At 35.4% G+C, this 22108-nt stretch overlaps 1 pseudogene; it reads left to right on the forward strand.

Moving 5' to 3' along the window:
* On the forward strand, positions 1-615 carry LOC128193755 (glucan endo-1,3-beta-glucosidase 13-like; annotated as a pseudogene).
* Positions 616-22108: the final 21493 nt, after the last annotated feature.

A 22108-nucleotide genomic window follows, 5' to 3' on the forward strand; every position in this document is an offset into this window, starting at 1 on the left:
ATGAAATTGAATAGTGTCTCCACGTCCAAGAAAATAAAATGTTCATTTCTTCTAGCACAACATCTCAGTAGAGCTCTACACCGACCTGCCCCAAACGCATAGTTTCAAGAACCCCTGGGGATCACACTCTTCGGTCCGCTCCTCTAATTCTTGTAGGATATAGATTCCTGCTTCTTAATCAACCTCTACCCTTACAACCTCTACCGTTTAAACCCCAAGATCCCCATCGGCATCACGCTCTTCCAATAATACCCTTTCAACTTTTGCGATGACTTCACCACCGGCGTTCACTACTGCAACCTCTTCGACGTCATGGTCAATGTCGTTGTCACCATCCTCACTGTCGTCGGCTACGAGACCATCCCCCTCATCGTGATCGAAATCGACTGGCCTAGCTTTAACGCTGTCGGGAACGAGTTCGACGCCAACCTCGGCTACGCCGAGATTTACTTGAAGGGCCTAGTGAAACACTTAAAGTTCGGGATGGGAACACCGTTGCTGAAGGACGGTGTGCGCGAGGTTTTCGTGTATGATATGTTCCATAAGGAAGAAGGAACAAGAACGAGTTGGGGGGTTCTCTACGCAACGAAACTGCGAATTTTAATTTCAATTTAAACTTCAATATAAACGAACCCTAAATCCCATTTCAGAAATCCCTATTATTAAAATCTAACATGTTGTCAAATTACACGTACAAAGGTCTCAAAACGCCACGTTTCAAAAACTTGCCACGTCAACATTCCAATTCATAAAAAACTTAACCCCATTAAACCAATTTAACGGTAAGGGCTCAATTCACTCAAATTTTCATTTTTTAGGACTAAATTGGGGAATCCAATAAAACGGGGATCTAATGTGGAAAACCCAACATAAATAGGGGCTACTAAAGGGTTTAACCTAAAATAAAAGAATCTGTTCAGGCTCATCATTTCTGGATGCATCTTGAACTTCATAAGTAGACCCCTATCCTTATTTAGGCATTGACTAAGGTCTTTTTTTCCTATACTTCTGTTTTCATGGACTTCTAATTTTATTTTTCAAATGGATAACGGGTACCCACAGGTACAAATAGTGTGGTACCCGAACCCAACCCGTTAATAAGCGGGTATTAAAATACCTACGGATACTAAATACCCGAAGAAGATTTTACCCGCGGATACCCATGGGTACGGGTGTTTTTACCAACCTTAGTAAGGCCTAGGGGTAAGCTTATTTTAATATTTATAAATATATGTTTGACACGAAGGTCAATTAACTAATTATGAGTACTCACTTTTTATTGAATATTATCACTATAATCATGCAAAGTCACTTACTTGAGCATCAGAGTACCTTTTGCAGGTACCTTCCCACACGGCTTGGAGAAGAAAGAAAGAGAGCGAACAACACAATTTAAATGAAAGAAAGATCATCAGGAAGTCCATCCAATCTTCAGAACAACTTTGAATGCTTTGAATGCTTTGAATTCTCAGAACAACCCGAAACAATAATAATAATAATAATTATTATTTTTAATCTTCTTTTTATTACATCAATTGTATTATTATTTAAGTTTCTTCTCATTTTTTACTTATTTTGAAAAATGGAGACATGGATGGAGTGTTTCTTTTTCCTAATTAGTTATTGTTAATCGAATATGAAAATTTTGACTGAGCTAAATTACTAATAACTCTAATAAGGTGTGTGGGAATAGATTCTAAATATTAGGGTCTACGAGATTAAGGATTTAAAATTTTATTTAAAATTTAAAAATATTAAAGAACGAAACCGTCACTCAAATGACGCAAAAAGGAGAGGAAATAAAATATATATAAAAAGAAAAATCTTCGGACCCCTGCTAATTCCTCTAGACGGAAATTAAAGTAAAATTTTATATTAAAAATTATATGTAAGCGTCAGTTCAAGTGACACATTTATATTAAATTTTGGAATTTAAATTATATGTCGTGTTGCGGTATGAGAGGTGGACAAATTGTTTCTGTTGTTATGGGTTAGCTACGGTTTAACCGACCCTTGTTTCAACAAAAAAATATATTTATTATGAAGTGGTTACAAGTTAGGGATGACAACAGGTCAGATTGGATACGGATAATGTTTACCTACAATTCGATTTGACAAAAAAAATTCACCCGACCTATTATCCGTACAAATATCCGTTTAAAATATATCCGCAGATATTTTAAAACCAGCGAATACTCACAAATATTAAAAGAAGAATATTTTTATAAATTATTAAAATAAAATTTGAATAAAATTAAAAAAAATTATAAAATATAATAAAAATTAAATTTAATATACGTTAAAATTTAATTTTAATTAAATTTAACCTAATAAAATATAAATTAATGTTAATTTTGATTAAATTTAACTTAATAAAATATAAATTTAATTTTTATTTTTATTTTTTGCGAGTAGCAGATATCTGCGGGTACTGGTAATATAATACCCGCACCCGATCCATCTATAAACGGATATTAAAATATCCATGAATTGTAAATATTCTCGGATACCAATTATTCATAGTGAATTTTATATGTGGATATTTGTGAATGCAGATTTTTTTGCCATCCCTAGTACCAGCTGATTGGCGAAAAAAAGACTTTTTAATTTGAAGAGGTAGCAATTAATTTTCCACTCTCAACTTTCGTGTTTCTTGTTTGCATTTGCATTTTCCCTGCTCTCGTCAATGCAGCGCTGGAGGAAAGGTATGGCATCAGAGCTGCCATTATTCCGCTGTCGACGGTGCCGCTGTGAGGTGTGGACTTTGGGTAAGCAATGTGTCCCTAAAATCCTATTTTATTTGGTTGGTATGGTCATTGTTCTTTATCGAAAAATGTTGCATTTGTGTTTTGTTAAGAAGGTGAATATTTCGTTGGTGGAGATGAAAACATTTGTGAAAAGTTGTAAAGTTCTGTCTCTCCTATTTTCCCATTTAACTTTCCATAAGGTGAGTTCTCATTGCTTAAAAAATACCTTCGTTAATGGGTTTTTATTATTATATAGTTGTTTTATGTGTTTCTGAAGTTGCCTTTTTATTCGATTTTGGGATTTTTTGTTCCCTAGTTTTTCCTTTTCCTTTTCTGTTTTTTAGTATTTTAAATTTTTTTTGTTTCTTTTTTTAAAAGGGTGAAGGGTGGTGATATACGTTTCTTGATGATGATATAACGTTTTACGATATTTATTTGTGATAAAATATGTTTGTAGGAAAGAAAAAAAAATTGACAACCGTGTTATATTATATTTATAAATATTTGAATAAAATATTTCGAAGGAATCAATTTGGAAGAACAATGTTCAAGTTTGTTGATATGAAAATAAAAGATAAAAAATCTTCATTTTTTTGGAAAAAATTTCCTTTAAGAAAATTAAAATGGAAAATAAATTGACAAAAAAATGTGAATTTGCTTATTTGATCAATTTATATTTGGAGAGAACAAAATATTAAAAATTTAGAAAACATTAAACACAATAATTCAAATATTTATGTGAGTAAATTTAAAAGGAAATGATTATTTGCAAATATATTGTATACCTACAACCTGAAGTCAGAACAAATGGAGTCTGCAATGAGGGAGTGCCCAAAGAATAGAAACCAAACGAAGAACACAAACGTTTTGACAACTCAAAGTTGTCAACTTTTTGAGAACGACACATGATGTTTTTTTATTGGTTGGTTTATAATATTTTATTAAGATGGTGCATTTTGTTGTAGAGCATATTTTTGGAAGGTATTTGAGATTTTTCTTTCATTTCGCGATTTCATTTGAGGCTTCCTCTCTTTCCACCATTTTCATTTCCGTCTTCTTCGTCTCTCTCCACCATTTACACTTTCTGTGGACAATTGTTTTTATTCTCGCGGGTCTTCCTATCCATCGAAAGAAATCTTGTCTTCATGTGTTCCTGTTTTGGGGTTGGCAACATTTTCCTCTTCTTCGTCTCTCTCCATCATTTTCACTTTGTCTGGAGCATTGCTTTCACTCTCTACTTGTGCATGTTTTTTGTATACAAAAGATCATGATTATAAATGTTGGGTAATATGTACTGATAATATATTATAGGAATAAAATTTCAATTTTGATCTAGTACCATACATTCTCTACTAGTGTTGTTCGACCATATATATTGAAACTTTTATTTGGTTATGGATGTTTGGTATAAAAATTGATTCTGTAAGCGACCTTTGATAGGCTTGAGTGTTGGTGCCTAAAAAAAATCCAATTTAATTAAGTGTTGGTGCCTAAAAAAAATCACATCACACATGTGCCTAAAAAAAAGATTCAATTCAATTACGTAAAATGTCTTTGACTACTTATGTGCCCACAACTGGCTCCTACAAAACCAGTACAAAACAATATTTTTATTCGTGTAATCGTTTACAAGGTCCTTGTAATCGATTACAATGGCCAAAAAGGCCTACATTTGATTACCAAGGCATAATTTGAAAGGTCTTTGAGTCTAGAATCCAACAAAACAAGAATCAACTCATTTGGAGTTCGGAGAAAGTTATGAGCAAAACAACTAGCAAAGGTCCGAGTTGGCAAGAATATATAAAGCATTAACTTTAAAGAATAAACTATACCTACTCAGATGTCCAAAAATTACAAATTAGTAGTCATTGGAAAGTTTTTTGAGTCTAATTTCTAACAAAAAAAGAATCACATCATTTTAAGCTCGGTGGGAAAAGTTATCATTAAAATAGCCAACAAAGGTCAAAGTTGATAACATGTTAACTTGGTCATGACACCAACATTGGGTCTTTCCTCCACTGCCCAAAATCCAGTTTTCAGGCTCTACTCACACTTAAACATTAAAAAGAACTCTCATCCATTCAAGAAATACGAAAAAATTACGTAAAATGTCTTTGGCTATTTATGTGCCCACAGTTGGCTCCTGTAGCACCAATGTTTGTAGAAAACCAGATTTTTGTTTGTGTAATCGTTTACAGGGTCCTTGTAATCGATTAAAATGGCCAAAAAGGCCGAAACTTGATTACCAAGGCATAATTTGAAAGGTCTTTGAGTCTAGATTCCAACAAAACAAGAATCAACTCATTTCGAGTTTGGTGGAGAAAGTTATGAGCAAACCAACCAGCAAATGTCAGAGTTGGCAGGAATATATAAAGCGTTAACTTTAAGGAATAAACTGTACCTACTCAGATGTCCAAAAATTTCAAATCAGTAGTCATTGGAAATCTTTTTGAGTGTAGTTTCTAATAAAAAAGAATCACATCATTTGGAGGTCGGTGGGAAAAGTTATCATTAAAATAGCCAGCAAAGGTCAAAGTTGACAGCATGTTAACTTCGTCATGACACCAACATTGAGTCTTTCCTTCACCAAGGACTGCCTAAAACCTAGTTTTCAGGCTCTAGTCACACTTAAACATTAAAAAGAACTCTCATCCATTCATGAAATATGAAAAAATTATGCAAAATGTCTTTGGCTACTTATGTGTCCACAATTGGGTCCTTCAATTCACCTACCTTGGTTCAGAAACATATATGGGCTTTGACCTTTGCTTACTATTTTAATCATAACTTTTTCCACATACCTTCAAATGATGTTATTTTTTTATTATTAGAAAATAGACTCAAAAAGATTTCCAATGACTACTAATTTGTAATTTTTGAACATCTTTGTAGGTACAGTTAATTCCTTAAAGTTAACGTTTTATATATTCCTACAACCTCTGAGACCTTTGTTGGTTGTTTTGCTTTTAACTTTCTCCACCGAACTCCAAATGAATTGATTCTTTTTTTATTAGAAATTAGACTCAAAAATCTTTGCAATGACTACTAATTTGTAATTTTCCGATCTAAAATAAGAAACATGAAACAATAACTTGAAAGTAAACTCATTTAGGTAGCTTAGAAAAATGTTGTTTTTAGGAAATTAACTGCATCTAGTACAGTGATCTAAAAATTATGGGTTGGTAGTCATTGGAAAGTTCTTTGAGTCTAGATTCCAACAAAACAAGAATCAACTCATTTGGAGTTTGGTGGATAAAGTTAAGAGCAAAACAACCAACAAAGGTCGGAGTTGGCAGAAATATATAAAGCGTTAACTTGAAGGAATAAATTGTACCTACTCACATATCCAAAAATTACAAATTAGTAGTCATTGGAAAATTTTTGAGTCTAGTTTCTAATAAAAAAGAATCACATCATTTTGAGGTCGGTAGGAAACATTATCATTAAAATAGCCAGCAAAGGTCAAAGTTGACAACATATTAGCCACTTAAATTGCCTTTGGTTACTTATGTGCCCACAGCTGGCTCCTGCAGCAGAGGAACCATAATTTTGTTCGTGTAATCCTTTACAAGGCCTTTGTAATCGATTACAAGGCAAAAAATTGTTTGCACTTGTTTCAGAACTTGAACCAACTTGTCCTTGACATCAACATTGGGTCTTTCCTTCACAATGGATTGCCCAAACCTTAATTTCATCCTTCTAGTCACACTTAAACACTAAAAACAATTCTCATCCACTGAAGAAATATAAAAAAATAACGTAAAGTGTCTTTGGCTACCTGTGTGGCCACAGCTGGCTCCTGTAACACAGGTTTTTGTACAAAACCACAATTTTGTTTGTGTAATCATTTACAAGCTCATTGTAATCGATTACTAGAGACAAAATAGGCTATACATGCCATAGATGCAATGAAAATTTGTGATATCATTATTCATGGATGGTACTCAATCGCATTGGCCACTTTGTTTATTCACATTCCAAACAACAACACATTTGACAATGACAATAACAAAAACATTAAAACTTCAATTAACATTAACAATAACCAACTTAAGTAAAGTTTCATCTTTTATTTCATTAAAAAAATTAGGTACAATAAACTTATTTGTTCATCTATGTACAATTTTGTATTCCTTTCTATAACAATTCGATACAAAAATCACTCGTGTTTCACTCTATTTCCTGTGTAGGGGGGGGGGGGGTTTAAGCGCCTTGCTCTTGTAACGCTTTCGCGATCTGACCCTTACAAACCTCTGCACACTGGGTTGGTTGTTGTACATGCCTCCCGGGCTTAAAAGGCAGTGTTCATGTCGGATTTTGCACGAGGCGTACTTTTTACATTTATCCTATTATTCTTCTCTTCAAAGTATAAACATACTTTGTTGAAAAAGAATAACGAAAGCACAACTGCATCAAAGAAAACAAAATAAGAAAACCGCAAAACCCAAAAACGATAACAAAAGATTTTAATAAACAAATAAAACCCCAAAGAACTAAAACTCAATAGCCAAACCGATAATGCAAATAAAAAAAAAGACAAAATCCCATTTACCTTGCTCAAACCACTAGAGGATTTCATTCTGCACTATAACGTCAACCGAAATGCTCAGATCTTGAAGATGAAAGGAAACTTTTTGGTTCGTCGGAGCCGAGGGAAATTAGGAGCCAGGAGGGAGGACGACGAAGACGACGTAAAGTTGGAGAATGCCAAGGGTTTTGCAAAACAGCGAGAGGCGAGGAAAAGGAAAATGAGAAAATGGAAAGAGAATGGTGAACAAAAACAAAGAAGCACAATATGAAGAGATAAGGAAATAAAGGTACTTTTGAAATCAAGAAAAATTGAACCCTCAAACCATTTCGACGTCAGCTTTTTATTTAAATAAATTCCTTCAAATAGGCCAATCAAATGCTGATACGTAGCGTTGGCAAAAAGTTGTCAAAATGTGGTTGTGAAAATATCGGGATCCAACCAAAAAATAGAGTTGTGGCTTAGAACACTTGTTTAGCCCACATAGTGATCAGATACCTCTTAAATTGGGAAACAATGAAAAACCCTATCAAAACTCAAATGTTTCCAACAACCACAATCGGAGCTTCACTGTCAGAGGCAAGATGTTTGCAAAGAAAGGGATCTGAAGCACAAAGCAGGAGAGAAAAGATTTCATTATCGGGGAGACAATGATTTTGATCCAACAAACTGCTCTGTATCAACATAAATTCCTCCAAGCACTAGTAAAAAAAAGGGATTAGAAAGCGCAATATACGCTTCGGTTTAAGCGAAACCGAAGCGTATAAAAGTGTGGTGGCAGATTGGTAAATATAGCTCAAGTATATGCTTCGGTTGCTACACAACCGGTGTCTAAACCACGCTACTAACTCGGTTCCATGTAAAACCGAGGCATATAACTCTGTCCAAAACTGCTCCACCTGACAATTGAAGGGACATCCAACCTCTGATGGGCGATACTAACTCGATTGCCTAGAAACCGATGCCTAAAGGCGGCTACTAACTCGGTTCTGGGCGAAACTGAGGCATAACAGTCTGCTCGAAACCTGCCACACCTGCCACACCTGCTACCTGGGAAACCTGCCAGTGGCTACTAACTCGGTTATGGTGAAAACCGAGGCATGATGGCGTGCTACTAACTCGGTTCTGATAAGAACCGAAGCCTAAAGATCTGCTCCACTTACCACATTGGACTTCCAACCTCTGATGTGCACTGTTTGGGCCTTGGTTTTTTGGAGGACCGATGCCTTTTCGTAAGTTTATGCCACGGTGGCCTTGTTGACCGAGGTGGTAAGTTGTTTATGCCTCGGTTAGGTGGAGAACCGAGGCAGTAACATGTTTAAATTTCTCCGCCAAATAGAACCACTTCATCTTCTTCTCAGCGCATTCATCTTCTTCTCAGCGCGAAACAGAGGTCGTTCTCGCACACAGTTCATTTGCTTCTTTGCTTCATTTTCTTTGTTGCTCCATTTCTTTCTATTGTTGCACCGCCCTCCATTGCCTCTGCCTGGATTGCTTTCGCGTTGGTGCTCTGTTTGCTCCATTGTTGTCGCCGCTACACTGGCTGCCCGTAGCACCGCCCATATTGAACCACCATCGCTACACCGTCACTGGTTCGCCCCTGTTGCACGACGCCCTGCTGAACGACGTTGCGCTGAAACGCCCTCGCTGCACATCGGTGGCGGCTTCCTCCGTGGACATTTTTCTCGTGCAGGTAAGTTTTTTATAATTGGTTTATATTTTTTTTAGGTTTATATAATTTAGAATTAGGTTTATATAATTTAGAATTATGTTTATATAATTTAGAATTAGGTTTATATAATTTTGAATTATGTTTATATAATTTTGAAATAGGTTTTATATAATTTTGACTTGTTAGGATTGAATTGGTTGTTGATGTTAACTGATGTATAATTTTGAATTAGAGTATAGGAACTAGGAATATTTGGATTAAAATGCTTTGTTTTGTGATGAAATAAACTTTAAGGTTAGAAACTATGAAACTAACTAATGTGTTGTTTGTTTTTGTGTAGCTATTGTATTGTTGTGGTGAGGTTTTATACGCGGACATTTTTGATAGTTGACCGGCTTTCACTCTCCCAGGTTTCTATGCTTAAAATTTTCATTTTAATATTAACATGTAATTATTTGTTTGCTTGAATATATTGTATATGAAATTATTTGTTTGTTTGAATATATACTTTTGTTGAGAATTAGCCTTAGTTTCCCGTTTGAGATTCAATACAAAAATTAGTTACTATCTCCAGATTTGTTTTAACAAATGTATGTTTTACAAATGAATAGAGAGGAGATAGTAATAATAATTTACATGTATTGAATCTTGAATTGTCCGGTTGGACAGTTTAAGAAGAGTAATAACTTTTTCATAGTTTATTAATACATATCAATTTTAATATACGTGTCTTAAATTTCATGAAATCTTGCAGTTGTGTTTTGTATTGATCTTCGGGTGCATATTTGATTGTGATTTATAATGACTTTCATTTCGTGTAACCTGAAGACCAATGCGAAATGCTGACAAATTTTTGTGAAATTTTAGATATGTTGTTTAAAATTGATATGTTTAATAAACTAAAAAAAGTGAATCTTCTTGAATGGGATAGGGTCACACCTTGAATACAAACACTATCAAAGTGATCATTCAAGATTATTGAAATTGTGTAAACAATTTCAGTAAACATGCGTACGGATCGAGGGTGGATTAATTTACCACGCATCAGCACTGAGTACGAGAGAGGGCTAGAAGAATTTATAGAGTTTGCGCAATGTAATGCGAGTACAAGTAGTGATGATGAAGTCAGGTTCAGATGTCCCTGTGTGAACTGTTTGAATGGGAGGAAGTTGAACGCAACTGATATTAGGGAACATCTTATCTGTGATGGTTTCATACAAAGTTATACAACATGGATATGGCACGGCAAATTAACAGACTTTCCAACTGTCTCTACAACTGAAAATGTTTATGATTCCACAATGGATATGGAAGATCAAGCAGAAAAAGACAACTTAGAGAACATGATCCGCGATGTTGGCGCAGAAGCTTTTGCCCAAGCGCATGTGTATGAAACGATGTCCACTGATGCGGAGACTCCTTTGTATGCGGAGACTCCTTTTGCACAAGCGCATGAGTATATGACTAAAGCAAATCCGATAGAAGTCCCTCGGACATCATGGTTGAATAAATATTCTACAAGTAAAAGCATCCGAGGTGTGAATGTGGTGATGAAAAGTCGTGAAGAATTGATGCAAGCACATTTGTACATATTAAACAACACAGATGAAGTGATCCCATTTTTGGAAGCACACAAAACTGTTGTAAAGGACAACTATCCACGACAATAAGAGAAATGGCAGTTGATGGAGCATAACAGAACATTCTTGTCCTGGTTCAAATCTGAAGTTTCGAAAGAATCATGGTCCTCAGAGACTTTGTTGTGGTTAGCAAATGGCTTGAAGTTTGATGTTGTATGTTGTACAGGCTACGAAATTAATAATTGCACATTCTATACAAAGACTTTGGATGATAAAAGCACAGTACAAAATAGTGGCGTCAGTCTAGAAGCTGAGTCGCTACAGTTTTCCACATCCAAAGATCAACATCCTGTAGTTGGATCCATGAGATATTATGGTAGAATTGAAGAGATATGGGAAGTTGATTACACTAAGTTTTCCGTTTCACTCTTCAAATGTAAGTGGGTAGACAATAAGAGTGGTGTCAGAATAGATGAATCTGGTATGACACTTGTTGATTTTCGAAAGGTTGGTTATGGAGACGAACCGTTCATCATGGCATATCAAGCAAGTCAGGTTTTTTATGTCAAAGATCCTGCGTCTGACCATTGGTATGTTGCTCTCCAAGGAAAAAGGCAAATTGAAGATAAAGAAGAGAATCTAAGTAATCTTCATATCGCTGACAACCATCCATTTAAAACGACAACAAATTTGGATGACGACCCTCTAATTGATGATATACAAGCAATACGAGAAGATCACAATGAGGGAATATATATTTGACCAATCCATATGGCTTTTGGTAAATAATATATGTTATTTTATAAGTGTTTTATTTATCTTTCATCTTATTTATTGTGACAAATATATGGCTGAGTCACCTCATTCGTTAGGCGATGAAGTCCCCAACACTTCTAGAAGGACGAGAGGAGCAACGAGGTTACGACAGCTTATACTTAGAAGAAATGCAGGTGAGAGGACACCTGTCATTATTGACGTGGTCATTGGAGTTGCATCTAGCCCAAATGCAGATGTATTTAGGTCTTACCTTGGAGTATTGGCACGTGATCGTATCTCTATACTTACTCCATCCTTTGACCATGTTTCTGAGGCTGATCGAAATCTTATCTGGCAAGATCTATTGGTAAGTTAAGCAATATTGCTCCAAATTCTATATTCATTATATTGATAAATTTGTATTGATATAAGGTTATTACTTTCTTTGTTGCAGATAACATTTGATATGCCAAACGTCGAGAGCTTAAGGAATAAGTGTTTATCTGCAATTGTAGAAAGATTTCGAGGGTTTAAGACAAAATTGACGTCTAGATATATATTTGGACCAAAAGTTAATGAAAATCCATGTTCCAAATATTCAGCAATTGACGAAGAAACATGACGTCAGTTTGTAGAGCTTCGTTCATCCGAGGCGTGACAGGTAAGTGTAGTAAAATCATTCAATTCATCATTCATAATTCTCTACTATGACAATTGTTTCATTTTGTCATAGGAAAAAAGGTCAAAAGCACAGGAAATAAGCGCTCAGAATAAAAATCCACACCTACTGTCTCGTGGTGAATATAGGATGCTTGAAGAAAAAATAATGAAGCAGAAGTCAGATAGCAGACTTCAACTTTCTAAGGATGGTGACCCTCCTCCTCCTCCTTCACCACCATCTCGGCACAAGAAGTGGAACTTAGCCCGTATAAGACCATCGGGCTCCTACACTTCCGAGTCTGCCAGAGAAATATCTGAAAGAATTGTAAGATGTCATTTCTTATATTTTTACATTAATTTTCTTATATATATTACATAGATCTTTCTAATGATTTTGAACTTTTGTTATGTGACAGGACTCCTTGGTTGAGCAGAGCTCCCAAGGTCAATTCACACAAGATGGTCGTCTGGATATTCTTGTCACAGCTATTGGACGACCTGAGCACCCAGGACGGGTGCGTGGTGCTGGGACTTGCATAGGCATACGACAGTTTTTTGGGTCTTCCTCGTGTCCATATTCATACGAAAAGATGAAGGAGGACATAAGAAAAGAGATGACGCAGGAGATCACAAAGAAGGTTCGGGCAGAGTTGTATGATGAAGTTGCTGAAATGGTTGCGCGCCAGTTCCAGCAGCATTATGAGGATTATGGCAATCGTCCTCCGCCATCTCCTGTAGCGGAACATGTTGTTCCCCCTACAGGTGAACTTATTTATTTTTGGTTACTAATTTACTTTTTACATAACCTAACATTTAATTTGACAGGTAGAAGGGGTAAAGGAAGTTGTTCAGCTGCCGGTGCTCCAAGGGACGACATGGATGAAACTCTTCCATGTCAGTTATATATTCTTTCTGATACTGGGACCGTGCTAGTGGCTCGTGGTACAGTTTATGAGACAGCCACTGTAGTGCATGGTGTACAACTTTCAGAAGATGAGGTCAAGGTCACGGTGGATGAAGTTGTCATAGTAGATGTCGTTCTTCCTGTGCCTACAAATGAGTTCTTCACTATGGAAGAAGCATTTAAATCCTTTGTCGCCTGGCCTAGACATTTGGTTGGTGATGTATCTAATCCCCCGGTAAACACTCGTACTATATACTTCTCAATTTTAATATTTACTTCTAATTGACGTTATAACATAACCATTTTTGCATTTAACAACAGATAGGTCAAGATGGAAGTCCTACACCGAAGAAGACTCATTTATCTGAGGATGACCCTCTTGGTGCGTTAGACGAGCTTGCTAAAATCATTTCAGATGCGCCGATGAATGTACACTGGATTGTACTACATTTGGAAGAGAAGCTCAGATCCCATTGTACTTGCATCATCAAGATGTTGCGGAGCTTGCGTCGGGTAGAGAAGAAATTAATATTACACTTATTCAGCTGTGGATGATGTAAGTTTATGAAAACTTTTTTATATAATTCTATTTTATCAGCTTACTTATATTAGATTATTTCTTCATTTTAGGTATATGTTTGATGTTAGTAACAAGAAGGGGTTCAACGATGTATATGAGCTCATTGACCCCTCTATGACTCATGAAAGAAATAAATTTGATGATATCAAAACATACATCACCACCTGCTTTGGAATGGGGAAGGAGATATATTTTCTCCCTTATATACATGGGTAAGTGAAGTTTGTTAACTTCAACACATTCATTTATTAATTTTGGTATATGATTCATAAGTTATTACCAATTTCAGGTGTCATTGGCAGCTACTTATGATCTCCATACCGGAGAGCACTACTGTCTGGTTTTGTTCATTGCAGAAGTCTCCTCTCAGCCCTCTTAGACATGTAGTAGATTGGTAAGAATCTCAATGTTTTGACTTTTTTTTTTATATAAATGTATGCTAAAGGAATTGTTTTTAATAGTTCCCTTGAAACACATATGATGTTATTTGGGAGATCTACTGCTACAGCTAAAAAGCTTGCATGGGTTGCCCTTAAGGTTTAGTATTTTAGTCCATACTTTGTTACATTTGGTTCCATTCAATTGATGTTAGTTAACATTTTATAATTATGATGATATATTGTAGTGTAATATACAAACGGGGTCATATGAATGTGGTTACTACGTCATGTTTTGGATGATGACCATTATTCGTGCACATTACACCAGTGGATGGGAAACGGTATTATTTAGGTTTCAATTTTATTTTCCCTATAGTTTAGATTTCAAATACACTAAGTTAAATCATTGTATTTTATGCAGAGATTCAATAGGACTACTCCAATTCCAGAGAAGTCACTTCAACTTGTGAGGAAAGCACTGGCTAAATATGTAATTCATTTATATAATAGTATATAGTAGATATTAGGATATAGTAAGTTCTAAGTTTATGTTTCTAAGTTGTTTGATGCTTTTGTACATTATTATTAGTTTAACTTTGTACATTACATTGATTTATACTTCAAACTTGATTTATGATTATAATTGGATTGATTTATGCTTATAAGAAGTTGATTTATGATTCAATTGAATGTATTTATGTTTTATTATAATTTTCATTCAAAATATACGTTTCTGGATTATTCTCGACTGTTCTGGCTGTAAATATATATGCAGGTCTATTTCTGCTGTTGGGAATGTTGCAGAAACATACCTCATTTTTTTTAAAAAAAACAAGGATATATGCCTCGGTTAGTGTCAAAACCGAGGTAGAAAAGCTACTTATGATCTCGGTTATGATCACACTAGAGGCAGAAAGTACTGCGTAGAAAAAAAAGACTTCTACTGCCTCGGTTCAAGCTACAACTGAAGCAGTAGGGTGGAACATACGACCTCGGTTCCCTTAACCAGAGGCATATAGTCCTTCGAAAAAAACAAAAAGAAAAAAACCAAAAACTTTACTGCCTTGGTTATGACTGAACCGATGTCAAATCCTCTCCCTTTATGCCTCGGTTCAAGCCCGAGGCCAAAAGTAGTACACCTTTTGCCTCGCCTGCATATGTCTCGGTTCGAGAACCGATACCTATAACGAAATACAACCGCTGTCATTTCACCTGACTGTACTAGTGAAGGAAGGAAGATGATTTGGGAAAAACTAGAAAGAATAACGAGATTGGAGATGAGCACACTAGTAAAAAAACAACTTTTAAAGGCGCCCAATATGCCTCGGTTTTCCAAAAACCGAAGCATAATAAAACGCGGTGGCTTTTTGGTAATTAAAGGGAACGTATATGCTTCGGTTGTTGGGGAACTGGTGCCTAAAACAGATACTACCTCGGTTCACTAGGCCACCCGTGGCATAAACCCCTCTGTCACTCAACCAGTCAGATTGACTAACGTCCCGTCAAGGAGCTGTCGCCTCAGCTCCCCCACAAGCCGGTGCCGAAAACGACTATGACCTCGGTTTCTCACCCACCCGAGGCATAAACCAATCTGCCATTAACCACCCTCTGCACGTAGTCAGACTGACTGTCTTTTGTGAAGGAGATATCACCTCGGGTCCACACAGAACCGATGCCTAAAGCCGATCTGACCTCGGTTACAGCAGTAAACCGAGGCGTAAACGTCTGCATGTTCAGACTTTTCATCTGACAAATGTCTGTGTCATTCATTTTTTCCACATATATTGCTTCGGGTTTCCCCGGACCGAGGCCGAAAGCATCTACTACCTCTGTTTGGATGCCACCCGAAGCTTATAAGTTCATTTTGAAATTTATTTAAGCTGTTTAGGCCTCGGTTATTCGTAAAACCGAGGCAGTATTGGTTTGATTTTTACCGTAAAACAGAAGGGTTTACGGTTCTTCTTCAACACCTCCCTGTGCTTTCTCTTCTCCGTTGCGACCATCGTTTCTGGGCGAGCCTCCACCACCAAGGCGCCATTGTTGTCTTCTCCGTGCGTCCACCGTCGTGCCGTCGTGCCTCCATTGTCTCCGGCGAAGCGTTGTCTAAGTCGGGTGGCTATTTCTTGCACGAACTACAGGAGTTCTTTCCAAGCGCTGCTTCCGCCATCGTTCCCGCCGCTCCACCGCCGCTCCACCGCCGGTCCGCTGCCGCTCCGCTGCCTTTACTGTTGTCCTTTGCTGCCACGGTAAGTTTTTAAAAGCCTTTTCATAGAATTTGTCTGTGGCGATTGATATTCGTTTGAACGAAGAAAGGAATGTCTGATTGTTGCTTGTTGCTTTTTGCTTGGATTCGTTATAAGCTTCCCAATCTGAAACTGTTGTTATCTGCTGTAAGAGTGTTGGAATGAATAGGAAACGATGATGTAAGTGTATGTTGTAACAGTGTGTATGCGTGTGTGATCCGAGACAAACAAGAAAAGGTCCCAATGCACGAGTTAATTGGAAGAAAATCATGACTTTGGTAGCTTAGATTTTGCTCAAATTGTAAAAGGTGTTTAGTGGAATTCTAATGGTTTGACATGATACCAGTTTAGTGGAATTCTAATGGAAAAAAATGTATACATTTGTTAGTCCATGCTTGAGATTCAACTCATAACCCAAAATATCTTAACTATAATGGTAATTGAGTTAAAAAGTAAACATCTCTAACTTCAACTAAAAAGCTAACACGAAAATTGAAAACATCTAAACAAACTTAATCTTGAGACAATAATAAATTGAAATAATAAATTTAATTATTTAATTCTTTAATTGAATAATAAAGTCCATTCTAAATAATATCCAAACATACATCACCACCTGCTTTGGAATGGGGAAGGAGATATATTTTCTCCCTTATATACATGGGTAAGTGAAGTTTGTTAACTTTAAAGTTTCATTTATTAATTTCAGTATATGACAATGAAGTTATTACCAATTTCAGGTGTCATTGGCAGCTACTTGTGATCTCCATACCGGAGAACACTGCTGTCTGGTTTTGTTCATTGCAAAAGTCTCCGCCCAGCCCTCTTAGACATATAGTAGATTGGTAAGAACCTCAAGGTTTCAACTTTCTTTGTTGTATAAATGTATGCTAAAGCCATTTTTTTTAATAGTTCGCTTGCAACACACATGATGTTATCTGGGAGATCTACTGCTACAGCTAAAAAGCTTGCATGGGTTGCCCTTAAGGTTTAGTATTTTAGTCCATACTTTGTTACATTTGGTTCCATTCAAATGATGTTATTTAACATTTTATAATTATGATGATATATTGTAGTGTAATAGACAAACGGGGTCATATGAATGTGGTTACTACGTCATGTTTTGGATAATGACCATTATTCGTGCACATTACACTACTGGATGGGAAACGGTAATATTTAGGTTTGAATTTTATTTTCTGTAGAGTTTAGATTTCATATACACTAATTGAAATCATTGTGTTTTATGCAGAGATTCAATAGGACTGCTCCAATTCCAGAGAAGTCACTTCAACTTGTGAGGAAAACACTGGCTAAATATGTAATTCATTTATATAATAGTATTTAGTAGATATTAGGATATAGTAAGTTCTAAGTTTATGTTTCTAAGTTGATTTATGTTTTTCTACATTATTATTAGTTTAACTTTGTACATTACATTCATTTATCCTTCAAACTTGATTTATGATTACATTGGTTGATTTATGATTCTAAGAAGTTGATTTATGATTATATTTAATGCATTTATGTTTTATTATAATTTTCATTCAAAATATACGTTTATGAATTTTTCTGGACTGTTCTGGCTGTAAATATATATGCAGGTCTGTTTCTCTAGTGGGGAATGTAGCAGAAACAGACCTCATTTTTTTTAAAAAAAACAAGGGAATATGCCTCGGTTAAGGTCATACCCGAGGTAGAAACGAGGTCTACTGCTTCGGTTATGGCTCGAAACGAGGCAGTAGAGGGTGGCTTTATGCCTCGGTTCTGGGGGAACCGAGGCAGTATGTCCTACAAACGAGTCTACTACTTCGGTTATGGCTCGAAACGAGGCAGTAGAGGGTGGCTTTATGCCTCGGTTCTGGGGGAACCGAGGCAGTATGTCCTGCAAACGAGTCTACTGCTTCGGTTATGTCTCGAAACGAGGCAGTAGAGGGTGGCTTTATGCCTCGGTTCAGGGGGAACCGAGGCCGTATGTCCTGCAAAAAAAATAAAAATAAAAAATAAAAAGTTTACTGCTTCGGGTACGAAGCAACCGAGGTTGTATCGCAATTAAATATGCCTCGGTTCAGACCCGAGGTCAAAAGGGGAAGACATATTGCCTCGCCTACGTATGCCTCGGTTGTAGAACCGGTGCCTATAAGCAAATCTAACCGGTGCCATTTCCCTTCATTGCACTAGTGGCAAATACTGAAAGCGCATCATTGTCATCATTTGAGGTTAGATTTATATATTTTTTAAGCAATCCGATTCCTGATTATGTATTAAGAACTGAAATACACTTTTATGGTTGCAAAAGGAACCGTAGAAACGTGATGCATCTAAGTAAAGATTAGATATAACATCTGTAGGATGAACAAAAGTAGTAACGAAATTTGAGCGAATGGAAATGAGAAATTATCAAAATAGGGTAAAGATTGTTGAAGGAAAAACAAAGTTTAATAATTGAAAATACAGTTTTAATAATTTGACTTGTGTTAAAATCGAGATAGTTAAAGAAATTAAGAAAGGATGATATAATATGGTTTGTGTACAATAAACTAAATCTAATAAAATTATTAATGAGATGTGCTATAACATTCGGGATATATTGAGATAGACTCAATAGATGGAGCAGGTGGAAGTTGATTGTGAGGGGTCTAAGTGGAAGAATACAATACGAAAATGGGAAACAAAATCATACTAATACTAATTCTAGCATTGATCCTTGACAAATTTGGGTTTATGGATTGAAAATTTCGAAATAGAAATTGAAACCGAATTTATTTGAATCAAAATACAACAAATGGCAATAAAATGGAATTTAATCAATTCACTATTCTATAAAGATCAAGATACAAGCTTAAATAATTAATCAATTCAATTAATCAATTTAACATATTATACAAATTAAATTAAAATATTGTTGAATATAATCCATTTTTAAATATCAATTAAAATTCAATCTCTTCTTAATTTGATTTCTAAAATCAGAAATTAATTTGTAATCACTAAAGGAACAATTAAAATTAGAGAAAATTTAAGGGGTTTGGAATCATCAACAATTGATGCAAAACTCAATTAGACTTGTATGATATTAAAAATTCTGCAAATTGAATCTCAAGAATGAGTTCTTAAAAACACAAAATGTAACATAGAGGAGAAGATAATCTATAAAAAAAAAAAGAAAATGGACATAGAAGACAGAAAAAGAAAGAAAAGAATACGAAGAGAAAATTAAAACTCTAAAGTTTAGCAAATGATCTAATATATTTAAATGGTCTCAAATTTGAAGCAAACATGAATTTAAACGTGAGTTTTAATTAGGTTTATAAGCTCAATTAAGGTTAGTTTATCTAAACTTGTGAGAGCCTAATAAATTTAAATCGTAAACTCATGAGAAAGAAATGATACGAATAACATCCTAATTCAAGTTCACAATCTTAAAATAATAGTTACATTTAACACTTTTTTTCTCATTATCACTAATAGTAAATTCATGTTTCCATCTAATGTCTCACCAATTTCTGATAGCATTTTTAACACATGAAGATACACTTGGATTAGTATCTACTAAATTTAATGCATTATCGGACATAATGGTCTAACTTTTTCATCATAAATAAAAAAAAAATAAAAAATAACAGGACAGCAACTAAAACCAAATTGAAATAAAAAATGAAGAAGGCAAGGCAAATGCGAAAACAAAGGAGATAGTTAGAAATTAAAAACCATTCAAAGGGTCAACCAAACAGGTAGGGGCAATTATTTTCACTTACAAATAAAGGAGGCGAGTGCATAGTGCTAAACAGTACTAGAAACGAAAATGTTTAATGTCTCCATAGGTCCTTATTTTGGTCCGAAATATTAAATAAGTCCCTTTTCTTTTCGGCGTATCAATTGGATCCCTTTTATTGTAAAATTGATTCAATTAAAGGTCTGCCGTTAAATTCAACAAACGGCCGTTTAAATGATGCTAACGTGGCATGGTCGATTGAATGAGTAGTTTAAGTGATGCTAACGTGGCATGGTCGATTGAATGAGTAATCATAAGTGGCATTAAAATTGAGTTTTTTATTAAAGAATTTGAATGGAGAGAGGTGAAATCAGATTGAGGGGAGGGAAAGGGGAAACTGAAAAAAACACTCGCTGCCGAATCCAGGGATCAAGTGGATCAAAATCTGCGACACCTCGCTCTTCCTTCTCCGAAGGCTTCGATTTACCTATCCCGTCGAGAAGATCATCGAACGCGGCCGGAGCGAAAACATCATCGTAGGAGAACTTGGAGGAGCTATTGAGGCCAAGAACGCTGTCAAGAATGTCGTCGTCGAGCGGACATCGAACCTAAATCGAAGTTGACAGAAGATGAATTGTTGGACAAAGCTTTAGATGCTGCCATTGGCGCCGATTTTCCTTGGGGTTTGAACCCAAAATCGCTAGTTAAGAGACCATCGAAATTGTTCATCGAGAGAGAGAGAGAGAAAGAGAGAGAGAGAGAGAAATTTGGTGTGCGATGGTATCTTCCGCGTACTGTGCTGGATCCGCGGGAGGGTTCGATGAAGAGAGAACGTCACAGAGGATATAAAAAGTTGTACAAACTAACCTGCGTTTCACTTTAACGTCTTTTTTTTTAATTCATTTTTTATTTATGTATTCTCCTTTCATCTTCTGCTTCTTGTTGCTTAATACTGCCTCAGTTAGGTCGTCTTCTTCGTGCTTTGTCTCTTCACTTCTTCTGCTTTTCCAACTGTATTAAAAAATTTGCATCACAGTATTCATCAAATTCTGTTTGGTGCTATTTTGGGATCGAATCATGTATGTTATGGATTCTTCACCCACGAACCTTGGCACTTCCAATCGAACAAAGAACGAGATTTTTCCCCTTCAAACGAACCTTGATAAATTTGAGTTGCATATCTCAATTAAAAGGACCGTCCTTAAATTCTTTTCGTTTTCCCCCATTTGCCCTTCTGCCCTTTTCTCAAGCTGATTTCACCTCTTTCCATATAAATTTTTTAATAAAAAATTCAATTTTAATGCCACGTGTGATAACTCATTCAACTGACCATGCCACGTTATCAAAACTTAAACGACCGTTTGTTGAATTTAACGGCAGACCTTTAATTGAATCAATTTTACAATAAAAGGGACCCAATTGATACGCCAAAAAAAAAGGGGACTTATTTAATATTTTGGATCAAAATAAGGACCTATGGAGACATTAAACCAAACCAAACGAAAAACACAAGGGCATACCTACTACAAGCGACCTATGGTGACGACTGACGGAGATTACGAGTGACAATGCTAAAAATATTGATGCATTGTGCGAGGGACTGCATTGGGTGAGAGGGTGATGTGCGACAGTGTAAAGAAGAAAAAAAGATGATGTGGGACAAGTTAAGAAAAAAAGATTAAACACAAAAGTCCTAATATGGTGAGATCATAAGCTTAGGTTTTGTTTTTAAAATTTTGTTTGATCGAAGTCTTACACATGCTTCTAAACTCACGATTCCATACGAGTTTGTCGATTTTGCATTTGAATTTATTAATTTCACACAAAACAAACGAGTTGCTTTCAAGTTAACTTCTAAACTGTCCGAATTAATGAGTTAATATGCTAGTTTTGATAACAATAAGCTCAATCACAAAATGTTAAGCTAATAAAAATAAAATCTAATATGCATGTGTTCTTTTAAAAAATTTAAGCTTATATAAACAAAACCTAATATGCATGAGTTCCTTTATAAAAGTCATATATATATATATATATATATATATATATATATATATATATATATAAAAGAAAAAGAGAGAGAGAACTTCAAATGCAAACCATATCTATGTTTTAAAGCACTATAAATATAAAGAGCAATACAATTAGATCTCACCAAAAATAATATTTATAGAATAAATTATAATCAAAATATTAAATAAAGATCGTATGAACTTAGAATAAAAAACTAAAGCAAATATAAATAAAGATCATATGAGCTTAGAATACAAAAGGATAAAATAAATTATTTTATCCTTTTGTTTTCATTTAATTTGTGTGATAATTTGAATGTTTTATTCTTTT

The sequence above is a fragment of the Vigna angularis genome, chromosome 8 (genome assembly GCF_016808095.1).
Source record: "Vigna angularis cultivar LongXiaoDou No.4 chromosome 8, ASM1680809v1, whole genome shotgun sequence".
NCBI lineage: Eukaryota > Viridiplantae > Streptophyta > Magnoliopsida > Fabales > Fabaceae > Vigna > Vigna angularis.